Below are 14807 nucleotides of genomic sequence, written 5' to 3'. Positions count from 1 at the left end.
CCATGCATGCCAAGTGTATAGTGTTTTACTTACGTGCCAGGTCCTAGGTGAACTATACTTACCAACCCTACCGATTTAGGCGGTAGGATACCGCTTTTAAAGCAGTCCTACCGCCTACCGATTTAGTGGCAACAAATACTGATTTTTTTTAAAAAAGGATTTTTTTTTTTTGGCCTGGCTGCCTGAGGCCCAGCAGAGCATGGTCAGCATTCTCTGGTGCAGAGCCGGCCTTAGGGGAGGGGCGAGCCGGACAACTGCCCGGGGCCCAACGCCCCCCAGGGTGCCATTAGCCCCCGTCATGCTGGCTCAGGGGAGCCTTTCAAGGGCTCCTCTGAGCTGGCATAGCGGGAGAAGGTGCGGCATGCGCCTCATTGTCATTGAATGCACCCACAGCGGCGGGCTCATTCAATGACAATTGGCTGCTGGCGCGCCCTATTCCTATCATTACCTCCTCACTGGACTATTTTTTTAACTTTAAGATTCCTACAGATTTTTGGTCACAGAATGTTGGCATGTATGGGTGAACTCTTCCTATATGCGATTATGTCATTCTCTGCAAGGGACCTGGTAAGGGTTGTAATGTTCCTTGCTCTGTCTTATACACATTCTCAATAAAACTTTTTAAAACTCATGCAAATAGTTAACATTACAGTCTTATAGTTTGTATTCTAGGTCAACAGGGGGAAGGGTGCCGCTACTAGCGCTGGCTTCGATGGATGTACCCCTAACATGGCGGGACGTGCCTGGCCACACAATTCTGCCGGTATGCGCAGTCTAGCTGTCGCAGGGGGGTTTCCTTGTGCACGCGCGCGCTCTTGCCTGACGCGGGCGGCGTGTGTGTACGTGCGTTGTGTGTGGCTGGTCGGCGAGTGTGCGCTCAGCCTTCCTGGCGATGATTTCAGGTTCCCGCCATGCTGGGCTCGCGCGCTTGAGCCGCTGACAGGAGGAAAGTGGGGTGGTTGGGGGGGGATTCTTAGCAGGAAAACCCTCGGAGCAGCGTAGGAGTGAGAGTGCAGAGTCCGGCTTTTGCCTGATAATCACCGGTAAGAACCTTGTCATTTCTGTACGACTACCGCTGTCTTCTACTTTCTCCCGTCAACATTGGTGCCTTACTGTTTACCCTTTTGGCTTGTGGTGCAACCCTTCAAAATAACACTCGGATGTCTTGTCAAAAGCCTTTTTGGACGGCGCAGGCACTCCACCACGTTCCTAACCCACTCCCCTACGACACAATATTTTGGTGTTCTTGCAGCTTCTCAGAACTGGTTCGTCCTGTTGTGTGACCTGTTTATTCGGGGGCTGTTGTCCGCACAGCTGCACTTATCAAGTTTGAGGGCCCTGTTTTGTCCTCGTGTCCTTTGGACTCTATTGCACAATTGCAGGGGTCGGCATTTGAATGTGTAACAGCTGGAAGTAGCCCAAGGTTGTCGGGCACAGTTCAGGACTAAGGGGCCCCGTGGGCAAAAATGACAGAGGGCCCCAGGTGGGCGAGCCATGGAGGCGGAGCCTAAAGGAGGCGGAGTTGCACAATGAGTTACTTATGGGACACATGCTTCATTTTTGTTCGTTTTCTGTGTTTTGGGGGGTCTTACTAGCTAGAGACAGCTGGTACTCCTGTCCAGGTTTTGAGGTCATTGGTGGCAATATTTAATGTTTATCTTAACTTGCATTTATATAGCGCCTTAGCGCCTTATGTACCATTGATATGGTCTCAAGGTGCTGGTAGGTTGAACGCCCTCGGGAACTGAAGTTCAAGTCAGTAGAGAGAATAGAGAGGGTCAAAGTTGCGTGTGAGCACCGGATATGTGTGCAGCTAGTGTGGCATTCGTGTGATAGCTGCTTCTTAGCGGTAGGTGTGGTGATTGAGAGATTAATAGTATGTGTTCGTTCTGGCAGGTTATTATCCTTACCGATACTGGCTGCGTTAGGCCTGAGGAGAATGTCTAGGCTGGAGGGTGTGTAACCAGCAGTGTTTAGTTAGGATGATGGGGAGTATGAGGCAGAATGATGGTATGAGAACAGCCATACTGAATGGTGTCATAGTATTGCTGTGTCCTAGTTGAGTAGTGGTGTAAGAGGGTAAGTGTGGAGATGTGATATGGTTGTTTACCTTGGGTGTTTGAGATCGGGCCCACTCCAATAGTTCCATGTACTCATCCGTTCCATGTACTCATCCGTTCCATGTACTCCGACTGTTTCAAGCACTCCAAACCGGTCCATGTAAGTCGCGCATTTCTATGCACACCAATCTGTTCCATGCACCCTACATCCGCAGCACGCTCTTATCTGTTCCATGCTCTCATCCGCTCCATGCCCTCATTCGTTTTGCGCATTCGTCAGCTCTGCGCATTGATCTAATTTATCTGCTCTGCGCACTCAATCTGATCAAGACTGAAGCTAATGTAGATGATTGTGTTCAAGGCACTGGGCAATGCAATGGGAAGGGACATTACAGGCGGTGAGTACGCGGGATGGTATCTGCAGCATGCAGAACCATTTTGTGCATGTCCCTGGTGTTAACCAACACGTCATTAAACATCACAGACTTAAAGGAGTTTGTTCATATTTTTTGCATTTATTACTGTGCACAAAATCCTCGGTTATCTAGGCGCTAGTTATATTGGGTCTCATTAGGAGTCTGCCGGTACGGTAAGCTACCGGCACCGTTGTTACCGGACCTGTAGACTCGAGTTTTGTGGGCGGGTGCCCTCCCGCCTGCCCGGTCTGACCTGGCGGGTGGAATGGCACCGGCCGCAGACACTGACGGTGGCCCCAGCACCATTCATGAATGGTGCCGGTGCTACCGTCCTCCCTATTCCCATCCAATGGGACTCGAATGGGAATGGGGAGTCGTTTTTTCCAGCGATAGGGAAGGGAATTGCCAGGGCTGTAATGCCTCGGTAGGTCCCCATTGCTGGAAAAAAATACTACGGCGGCAGCCGTACCGTTTTTACCAGCATAGCTACTGCCGGGTTCATAATGATGCCCATTGAGGGGAAAAAGAGGAAGGGGTGGGGGAAATGCATTAGGAAGAGTGATGCGTCTTAGGAGGAGCAGCCTTGGTTTAAAAGCCAAGTCTTTAACGTTTATGCAGAAGGTCCCGTAGGCTGGTTCTTTTCTGAGTTCACCTTTTTAATCTCAAAACATTTTGTGGGTGCTGCTTGTGGCCCTTAAAAGACGCCTCACTCCAACCAAAACCTCCATATCTCCTCCAGTTCCACAGGGCCCTGCTTCAGGGCAGTGAATGGGGAATAAGGGCATGATGGCGAGGGAGAAAAGTAGAGAAGGAGCAGGCGGCATGAACACTGATGGGGCACGAGAGTGGAGGATGGCTGAAGCATGAGGGGGAGATTGAGAGAGAGGGAAGGCAGGAAGTTATGGTAAAAGGGTGAGTAGGTGCAGAGAATGTACGGGGGCATGAGAATGGGCCAATAATTGAGGCAAAAGAGTGAGACGAAATGCAGGGCAAAGAGGATATAATGGAGAGCACAGGGTTCAGGAGTATAAAGAGATTGGGGAATAATGGAGGTCTAAAGAGTCAGGGAGAAATGAAGAGGAACAGCAAGTGAGAGGAATGGGGACAGAAATGTAGGCAAATGGTGTATAATGTGGGTAAATGAGGGAGGGGGGAAAATGGAGTGAAGGCAGGCCGGTGAGTATGCAAATGGCAGCAACATGCGGAAAAGTGCGGCATCTTTATAACCAAGAACCTTTGTCAGACATGGAGAAAGAAAAAGGCAGGAGAATTAGGGGAATGAGGAAAGAACCGGGGATGACCTAGTATTCAGAAAGAGCAGGAAAGAGTTGGATAGTTGAAATTGCTAGTAAAGAAAAAAGGGGACAAAACTAATGATGTATGGGAGGAAAAGGAAGCAGGCGGGAAAGGATTAAAAGGTGAGCAAGTACTTGCTTTAGCTGCCCACCTATACGCGGTCAAAGCAGCAATAGATAATAGAACAGAATAATAATTAAAATGTAATGCAGCCACTTAGATGTGGTTGTATTTCAATGGCCCAAAAAGATCCACATGTTTGACAAAAAGCCCCTTTGTGCGAGTTCTCGGAGCACCATATACTAAGTTGGCAGATGAACAAGCCCAGATGAAACCCAAGGTTGGGGAACAGGGCTGGGGGTGTCTGTAGGGTGTCCAACCATCCTGGATTTTGTGTGACTGTCCCAATTTCATGAGCCGTGTCTCTCACAGTGTCAGCTTGGGACAGGAATAAGGCCTGACTTTTCTCCTCTGATGCAGGATCAGCTGTCCAGTCTTCCCAGCGCATACTTTTCTTTTCGTATGAGAAGTTAAAAGCGCAGGGAAGCAGTGCTTTTCCCACTGACCCACACCCAGAACACCTAGTTTCAGCTTTGTGCGAACCTAATTTCAATAAACCGATTAGAGGTTGATGACCCAGACACGAAGTGCCTGGTTAATGACTGTTGTCCCTTCGAAGGTACAATTGGGTAATATATTGTGGGGCAGGTGTAGTATAACGTTGCATGCTGTGTAAAATAATGACTCAAACAGATTACCTTATTGAATTCTTTTTCACTGTGCATATCTTTTTTATTTTGTATTGTTTTTAGGTCTACACTCCTTTGCAGGCTGTTACTGCAGTCATGCGTTCAGGGTGGCAGAAATATTGCTGTCTTTTGCTTGACCCATTTCTATAACAAAGTATATAGTCAGGTTGGTTTCTTATGTGATTTGTTTACTTTTCAAGGCATTGATAGAAAAAACGAATTATTTTGTTTATGAAAATCCAACCATAAAACATATTTGTGACCCATCATTGGGAAGATAAGTTGCCCAGTGCTTAAATCACAGCCTGGGTCCAAATACTGATTTCACTAACGAAATGTGTGATCCTGGGCACATCAAGTACAGTGAGATTAAAATGATCAACTGACATTGGGTGACGCTAGAATTGATTTAGTTTGTAATTTTTCCTATGGATTAAAACCCTCATATTTTACTGACCATTGAGTTGTTGCGTATTAATGATGGTGAATATTTATATATTGCACAGCACATTATTTTGCCTTAAATGTAAAAACTTATTTTAATGCCTTTACCAATGGTGTCCTATAGTATTGAAGACTGTCAGTGCTTCTTAATGTTGTTTACTGTGATGTCACGTCTGATCATGTCAATCCATATCGTGCAAATTCGAACATGTCTGTGCCTTTTATGCCTAACAGTTCCACAGTGTTGGGATTGTGTTCTGCGTGTGTTGAAGAGCCTCGGGGAAGGGGGCTGGGGAGGCCCAAGCAGCTGCTTCTATTTTGGCTACTATACAACAACATATTTCTTTCATAGCATTAAATGTGCACTTTGCTGTGTGTGCATGTTGGCTGCTACCACCTTAACTGAGACTTTAATTGTGTCCTTTCATAGCATCCAGCAGTATTATCACCACATTGCCTTTTGCTCATTTCATCTGCGTTGGCACCTTGCTGACGGAGCAGTTAGTAACTTTTCAGAGGCAGTTTAGTGTTTCAGCCTCCCTCTGGCTGCCTGCCCCGTGAGATTAAGAGAATTCCTTTGTATTCATTCTTATTTAAGAAACCTAAGGGTGCCACAGACTGTCACAATCTCCCTTAGTAAAGGGAGAGAGATCGACACTACCTCCCGAACCACAGAAGCCGAATGAGTTCGACCCTCCCACCGTGTTTGGCACATGCACCTGATATAATACAGGTCACCACGTGGCAGCCAATGGGGGTGGGGGGGAGAGAGGGATTGGGAAGAGGTTGTGGATGGGATAGGGGAGATTATGAACACCGGAAAGAGGGTAAGGCAATACCTAAGTTGGTTAGGAAAAGGGAAGCACAGGAAAAAATACTCTGCCTAACTGAGCATATTCATGTTGCAAATACTGGACTGTATGTAACATAAGAACCTTCACACAACTCCTAAATCCTGCCTGTACCTGTCTAAGCACACCTTAATACATGGACTAGACTAGTACAACACATAGACTGAACACATTCCCATTGTATGTTTCTATTACGCTTATGGCAAACTTCCCAACATGAACCCCTTGGGCAGGCATAAGCAACATACATTGAACATAAAGCAAATTAATTCAGAAGCCCCTGCTAGTTAAAGCAGTAGATGAGCTTGACTCTGTGCCTTCATGAATCTCTTAAACCACATGCTCCCCTGTGGTGCGGATTTCTAATCTCTGTGGGTTTGAAACTAAAATCTTCACCCGTGTTAGTTCGTAATTTCCCTTTGTTGCAAGAACTTTCCACAAAATCAGTTAAGGCCCTGAGCACAGTGGACCCATTCCTCAGACCAACATATATCTCCCCAGGGAGTTATCACGGTCAACGCTGTGCCCGCACATGTAAGCCAGCCCCTCCCTGTACTTATCTGCAGTCCGGGAGCCCCGCAGGACTTCCCGGACGAAGAATACGATGCCCGTAATAAGTCAACAGCGTCTCTGTGCCTCCAACATGCTGCAGTAATGAAGAATGACAGCAGCAGCCCCTCTTGCCATTACACAAGCTATAAACTCCTTCTTTCTCCAACGGTTGCTGCTGCTGCCGACTGCTCCAAAGATTCAGAATAAGCCGCACCTGCCTCGCACCGTTGCCAGCTAATATGCTACTTCCAATCCGTGTCAGCTGGCAAAGCGCACGTAAGAAGAAAACTACCCAGCCTGCTGGGAAACCTAGTCTTAGTCCTACATAGCTTCCTATGCATCAATGAATGTATTATAACACTCCACTTCTGCTCCAGCCCTTATTCCTGACAGTCCTGGCTACATGAATGGACACACATAGATGAAGAAAAAAGGCTCTGAAAACATTTTGCAGTGTTCACTGTGCGGTCAGTGTTGCACAGGCCAGTGTCCCCTATATTGTATGGTTGATCCATCACTTGCTGTGCAAGGAGCAGTTCAGAAGTTTCATAAATCAGTTTGCAATGGCAAAGGAAAGTCCTAGCCTGAGACTAAGAACGTAGTATGGCCCGCCTGTGGCCATCTCTCCTCCTGTGGCCATCTCTCCTCTTCCTTTCCCTATGTCACCCCAGACAATGTTTCTAGACAAGCCCGATCTATGAATGTTTCGTCAAAACAGGTTAATCCAGAACCATGATGGAACACCTCAACACCCTTGCTCCAGCCTTGGCAGATTTAATCAATCACTCCTTTGCCACTGGAACCATCCCCTCATCCTTAAGCACTCCCTTGTGCATGCACCCCCTCCTAAAGAAGCCCTCTGCTGATCTTTCCTCTCTGGCAAACTATTGCCTGATCTCTGGTCCGATAGCACATAGAGTAGAGTGCTCGCTTTGACATCTGTGCAGAGCTTGCTGACGCAGGTTCGAATCCCGGCATGGCCAAACTCAGCCTTTCATCCTTCCGAGGTCGATAAATGAGCACACCACACCGTGGGTAATAATGAGCAGCGCTCAGATGCCTGAGGGTTCATAGCGCTATATAAATGCGAAATTATTATTACTCTTTTCCTGGGCAAACCCTTGGAAAAGCTAGCCATCTCCCAGCTTAATCTGCACACTGAACCTATAGGTTGTCTCCATGAGCATCAGTCTGGCTCCAGAGCTGCCAGAAGCACGGAGACTGCTCTCCTGAACACCTGTGAAGACCTGCTCTAACCTTCCTTCTGTCCTCATTCCCCTCGATTATTCCTCTACTTAGGCTAGTTAACTACGCCACCCCGTTCAATCGCCTCCTTGATAACCTGGGTATTACTGATCAGGCCCTGGCCTGGCTGACCTCCTTTCTCACTGACTGACCCTTGCCGGGCCAACTGGGTCTTTCTTCTTCTCTTCTTTCTCTCTCTACATGTGTTCCCTTGGGGTCAAACCTTTCTACCTGGCTTTTCAACCAATACCTGTCATTTCTTGCCCACTGCATTGCTGCTTTCTGATCAAACTTTCAGTGTTATGCGGATGACACCCAGCTCTCTTTCAGGCTCCTCTCGGCTGCCTCTTATCCTTCTCCCATTCCAAATTGTCTGGCCACAATTCAGAAATGGTGTGCCGCCAATGATCTCTGCCTTAATGCCAGTAAGACTGAGATCCTCCTCATCGGAATACCAGCTGTCTTTTTTTCCTCTCTCTGGGCCCTCTTCTGCTCCTACCTGCGAGGCTAAGAACCCTGGGGTCATCTTCGATTCCACACTCTCCTTCTCTTCTCTCTGACTCCTCTAAGAAGTCAAACTATCAGCTGCACCTCCTCTGAGGTATTCTTCCTTTCCTCACTTCCCCACAAGCTCTGTATCCAGAGCTCTGTTCCTCTCTAGGCAGGACTACTGCATAGCCTCTTTATAAATCTTCCTGCCTCTACTCTCCAACCTCCTTAAAACTTAACCAGAACAGGACTGCAAGATTTGTCCATGGACTCATGCCCAGGGATCCCCTCTTCAGCACTGAAATATCTTCATTGGCTCTCAGTGGCATCAAGGATCAAGTTCAAGACCCTCTGCATCGTCCACAAGGCTTTCTGGGGCCTGGGACCGCACTACCTGCAACTCTCTTCCTAAATGTCTTCTTTCTCGAGCTGTCCGCTTATTCACCTCCAACTCTGAGGGTCAGACGCTTTCCAAGCTGAGAGTTGGGGACAGATCTCTATCTTTGGCTGGGGCCTCCCTCTGGAACAGCCTCCCTGCCTATATCAAACTTGAGCAGACCCACCTCCGGTTCCAGAAGCAACTCCAGACCTTCCTCTTCGCTTCTGCCTTCTCTCTTCCCTGCTGATGTACCGACTGCTCCACGCTCTGGCCACCTTGACATGAACTCAGACTAGACCTGTAGTCATAAAAGGTGTTTTTTTACACAGACACAACACTTTAATGTATGTGACACATGAGGGACAAGTGTTCCTAAGTTCTGCAAGATCAGCCAATGACCAGGAAATGGTGCGTTTCCTTCTGGCAGGTTGGCCGACCACAAAGCTGTCAGGTAGAAGTGTGTTTGACTTCACATCATTAGGTGTTAACTGATAACTGTGCGGGATTAAAAGGCTGCTATCATCTGAAAGGGATTCAAGAACAGGAAATTGACAGACATGAACAGAAGCATCTTTCACATTCGCAAAGTCAAGGCCCATAGGGTACAATGGAAAACACTGGGTAGCAAGTGAGAAAGCTATCTCTTGATAACAGACAGCCGGCTGAGGGAGCCTGCTGAAGCATACAATGCTGTGATGTTGCATAACGTCATAAATGCCATAGAGTACAGTGAAGGCAACAGGTAGAGGGATCTTGCTTTGAGATGCAAAAACCCATCTAACGTAATTTCACATAGTTCTACCTCGAACAAACAAAGTGATATGCTAGCTCTCTCACTGTTCCAAACAGATATGACGAACCCACACGTGCATGGCCGCCATGTTACTTGGTAGATATATAGCCCAGCACAAGGAGGGAAAGGAGGAATAGCAGCAGACTTGCCAGTCAATTTCAAGTCAGAGGGGTGGGGGCTGAGTGCGGAGGAGGAGGAGCAGCAGCAGAATACGAGCGACAGTCGCATTTTAGCAGAACTTGTCAACCCCAGAAGGAGCTGTTTCATTTGAGTGACGGATGGACGCTTGCTGTCTGCATGGAGACTGATGGCATATAGCGTAGCTAGAGATAAAGGTTACCCATGCATTTAAACTAAAACCACCACTTCTTCTATTGCTTACGCATTCAAACATGCTCTTTGCCTATATGGCAATTTTGTTCATAGGTGTTGGGTTATATATCTGCTTTTGCTTTAGCTTGTTTAATGAGGAAGAAGGGGGGGAGGGTGGTCGGCCATCTTGAATGAATTAACATTCCTGTGTCAAGTGTTTGCTCTGAATGAATGCATCAGAGTGGTATCTCTGAGTCTAATAACTGTACAATTCCTGACTGTATGTTTAATCATGTTGATGAGCACATGAATCTAGGCATGGCCGTCTTTTAGCTCAGACGGCTTAGCGTGAATTTTGACATGAGTGATTGAAGACCACGGGTCTCTTTTCAGTCTTAAACGAGGTGGAGAGAAGAGGCTCATGGTCACGCCTAATCATATGCAATCAAGACAGGTGGCACCCCAGATGGGGCTTCTTAGAGATGACCGTAGCATTGCTAATAACCTCATGCCCCAGTCAAGATAAACCGAGCAGGCAAAAATATTTTTTCTAAACAGCTTTTTAACTGAGGTTAGGTGGGTACATAAGATGGCCCATCAATATTCCATCCATTGCAGAACTGCAGTCTTCTAAAACGGAGGATGTGAAAGTTGAGAAAGGAAATGTGATTTCACTGAACCAATTTCTTTATGCGAGGGGAGACCGCCCACTCCCACTTTCCCCAACTTTATCCTATGCCCTTACCCCAGCCCATCTATCTTTAAAAAAAATAAACACTACCAAATTCGAAGAAGAAAACCTTCGGAGATTTCCCATTTGGGGTAACGTAGGCATTCAGAGAAAAAACACATTGCAGCCTGCGAGTTTTACAGAATGTAAAGTCCACGCACTCATCGATATTCCCCAGACTAAGCGACAAACTGGATAGAAGTCCTATTAGACTCTGGGTCTGATATTTCCATATTCGTATGCAGCCACAAGGCACTGTTGGAGTATACAAAGGCACACAGAAATGCACAAATTACACCCACTGGGCAGACATTAGCAGATTACGTTTATTTTGTAACCATTCAGCTGGAGGTGAACATACAAAAGAGAATGAACCACTGTTTGGCCACAGATATTTTTCCAATATAAAGGACTTTTAGCATTTCAAGATTGGCCACCATAGTATGTGAGACAAGCACCAAGAGGTGAAGAAGTAGTGCGGCCTGCCTTTTCAAAAGAAATGAGTGGGGAACTAGTAGAAAAATATGCACAAGACTGGGCCGCGTTGGCAGCAGTGCAGCTGTTTAAAAACCATGTAGGGCATGATCTGGAATGTCCAGCGCATGTGATTCCTGTGCTGAATCATCCCCACCAGAGAGGCAGTATCCAGTCAAGCCACAAGCAATTACCCACATGCAAACCATAGCAGACCAACTAATGGACCAGGTGGTAATTATAAAGCAAGCAAGCCCACATAACAGTCCAGTTCTGAATTTTGAATGCACATTTTAAGGCAGAGGCAGTCCAAAACCAACACAGTTCTGGACTTCTAGCCAATTTACACAGATGCAAATATAGAAAAAACCTTGATGTAGGCAATGGGTGTTTCACAGTACCTTAAGTGTAGAAAGCCAGAAATACACTGCATTCACTTGACATGAACCAAGCCTAATGTAAGACAGCTTTTCCTATCTCATGCGGCCTGCAGTCATTGATAGCCGGAAAACGTTTGTCAAACATACAGCACACTTTAACACACAAGGTTAGTGTGCACATTTGAAGAAATATCCTTAGGCTCTGCAAGAGCACCGATGTCCAGGAAGTGGTGCTTTCTTGTTCTGGCAGATGATATCACAAACAGCCTGTTAACTGCACACCATTAGGTGAGAGCTTTTTTTAAACTTTATTTACTGTGCACAGGGATACAAAAAAACATAAACCCTTATTTATAGGCTGTCGACATAGTATTACATACAACACATTCTCGGCACGGATCAATTGCCATCATTGCTTGCATTTTGGCGTTCCAAATATTGGCAGAAGTCACCCCAAATGTCCTGTGGGGGGCAAATCGTGGCCTGGAGATGGGCAAATTAGCCCAAATCATGTCATTTAGCCAGTTAGCATACGTGGAGGCCTCCCTCCACTTCCAACGCATCAGGACAACATTTTGCCAATATGAGACCTAGGTTAACTTGCACTTCAGGGGGGTTCAACATTCCCATAATAGGGGGTGCCCACAATTTAATCCATTGCATGACATATTGCCTCCCAATACCCTGTCAGTGCCTGACACGACCACAGCAGATGTACAATGTCGGCTTCCAAGGCACTGCATGTAGGGCACCTTCCGTCCAAGAGGTGGGCTGGGGTGTTCGGTTTATAATCTTAAAATGGAGGTGTCTATGCCTACTGTTCAATGACACCTGCTTCGTTAGCATGCATATTTGGGACCAATGAGTATCGGTGAAGGTGGCGTCTAGGTCCCTTTCCCATTTACCTCTTATGTCCACCGTCTGCATGCTCCTAGACATCCGTGCCAGTTTATATAGTGCCGACAGATTTCCTCCCTGTATCGGACGAAAGCAAGTAACTAAGGCACGGGTGCGTTACGGATTCTTGAGGGAACCCAGGCCACACGGATGCTACGGCTGAGCGTAGTCGAAGTACTGGAGTGTACTGAGCAGTGCATCACCAATATGTACCTTCACCAGGTCCCAGGAAATAAAAGCCCCCTCATGGAATAGGTCTCGCGCCTGTGCAACGCCAGTAACTTATCTTGCGTGGGGCCCTGAAAAGGGATGTCCCAGATCGGCATAGCCCAATTATACAGCACTGTGTTCTTAGGGTGCCGTTGTGACCTCTTAAGGGGAAGTGTTATAACTGATAAAGATTCAAGAACCGGAAATTGACATACGAACAAGAAGAATCTGGGAAGTTTGCGCTGGTACGGCACATGGAGTACAGTGGATGCATTCACTGAGAGGTGCGAAAACCTACCTAATTCAGTTTTGCATAGGAAGCCTAACTCAACGAACAGTGACTCACTAAGCCCCAGACCTCACTGTTCAAAATAGCAGATATGACGCACATGTGCAGGAGGAACCATGTTACTTGATGCATATAAAGCCAAAGCACAAAAAGGGAGAAAGGAAGCCCAGCAGACTTGCCAGTCCAGTCAGGTCAGAGGGGCAGAGGAGAGGAGTGCAGAGCACCAGCAGATAGAACTGAGACTGCCAGCCCCAGCTAAGCAGAATTCGCAGCTCAAGAAGGAGCAGTTTCATTTGAAACGCACTCCGCTCTAAACGTGAGTGACAGGTGGGGGCTTGCTGTGCATTTAGACTGGCGTGTAGCATAGCTTCATGAGACATAAAGGTTACACATGCTGAAACCACCATTGGTTCCACTATCTATTAAAACAGGCTCTTTGCCCACATGGCAATCTTGTTCATAGTTGTTATCTTATCTGCTTTTGCTTTAGTTTGTTTAATGAAAATAAGAACCTTCCGGAGATAGGGGCTCATATTAAATCCATTAACATAACTCCTGTGTCAAGTGTGTAATTCTGAGAAATCTGAGTCCATGACCTTTACAATTCCTGGCTGTATGTTTAATCATGTTGAAAAGCACATGAACCTAGGCAGGCCTGTCTTTTAGCGCTGAGAGACAGCCTAGGGTGAGTTTTGACATAAATGACTTATTTTTACCACCTCAAACGAGGTGGAGATAAGCAGTTCATCGTCACGCTTAACTCTTAAGCAATCAAGACACACTTTTGGAACGCATTTCCAATTCACTTGAATAATGCAGGGGTATAAGAATTTGCCCAGCACGTTCTCAAGTAGAATACAGAGTTTGTTGGCAATCCTAACTGTTGGCAAGATGTAGATGACCTTTATCTCACCCATAAGAACCTCAATGAACACTTGCAAAAAGTAGACGTAGTCATTCACACACTGGCTGCAAAATGGTACCCGATTAACTTCAAGAAATCAAGAATAGCTTATTGTCAGGTTACCTTCTTAGGGTTCACTTTTACAGATGAGAGCAGAGGCCTATTGGCAGATCTTCTCGGGAAGTGTGCCGATATACGACCTAACGCACTCAGACAATTGCAAGCCATTTTAGTGCTGTTGAATTATGGCATGCGTCTAATTGTATGCTTTGATGAAACCACATTTTAAAGCAGCTCATTGGTTGCCAGAGAACACTGACATTCTGCACCATGTGTTAATGACTCAAACTGGTCCTTTGCAAGACAGAAACACAGAAAGATTTAGAAATAAACCTGTTGGTGGGTTATGATGCTTTCACATAGTTTGTAATCTAGGGGAGACTAAACCAATTGCATATAAGCCACTTGTATATTCTTCACCTGAATTAAGATTTACACCTGAGGAAAAGATTCTCTCCAGTTCAGATGATCATTCAGAAAGAAAGGCTGTTGGCGGCGAATAGAACTATACACCTTTAGCTCAACTTGAGGCTGCCACAAAAGCTAGCATGCCCAATGCAAAGACATTACATACTAGATGGATTTAATGGTCAGCATCTCAACATGCTCCATATGTAAAGTATCATTATAAAGCAGAATTGCTGAGAATGAGTGTATTGACTTGGACAATGGATGTAGAACCAGACACCTCACTGCCTGACATGGTTTATTTTTGTTTTCTCAGAATAATTTACTGCAATGGCTCTGCCATACCAGTGGTTTGAACACATTCTAAATATGCAGCTGCATGTGCAGCAATGGTCGGACACTTTACACATAAAGCATTTATAAATACTGATATTGCAACAAAGCATCTTGTAGACATGTATGCCCAGACTGTTGCATGGAATGTTGCTTGTATGCAGAAGCCCACACTAGTGTCAGATTCAGATTACATTGTCTGGGCTTATAACGCTCATTTTAAATCTGCCAATGCAAATCACTTTAGAAACATTAGGCATAAATCTATTGCTTCCAGGCAACTCTGGAAACGAGTGTGGCACTTAACTTAACCTTTTGCTATGGGTGATAAGAGCACATTCTCAAGGTGTCAGATATATCTATTATATCCTTCTGCCTGTGAAGAGTCTGATCCCCTGTCCTCCCCTTCCTCCTCACCTCTGATCTTCCGATGTAATGCAAGCTTCGGGTTATCTTGTGTTCGAGTCTTTCCCTTTTATTTATTTTTGCAGATAAGGACGACCGTGAAATGCCGCCACAGTGACACCCAATGGGTG

At 46.2% G+C, this 14807-nt stretch overlaps 1 protein-coding gene across 2 annotated transcripts in view; it reads left to right on the top strand.

The window, feature by feature from the left end:
• Window positions 1-836: 836 nt before the first annotated feature.
• The window catches only part of USP37 (ubiquitin specific peptidase 37), a 724569-nt gene continuing 710598 nt past the window's right edge, over window positions 837-14807 (top strand). For both annotated transcript variants that reach the window (XM_069616844.1, XM_069616843.1), the window contains exon 1: window positions 837-1043. The gene's annotated coding sequence lies outside the window, so the exon portion shown is untranslated. The remainder of the gene's footprint in view (window positions 1044-14807) is intronic.

This window comes from Ambystoma mexicanum, chromosome 9 (assembly GCF_040938575.1).
Source record: "Ambystoma mexicanum isolate Mex_15411 chromosome 9, UKY_AmexF1_1, whole genome shotgun sequence".
Classification (NCBI taxonomy): Eukaryota; Metazoa; Chordata; class Amphibia; order Caudata; family Ambystomatidae; genus Ambystoma; species Ambystoma mexicanum.
The sequence above is the reverse complement of the archived record's forward strand: the minus strand, read 5'-3'. Positions and strand labels throughout refer to the sequence as shown.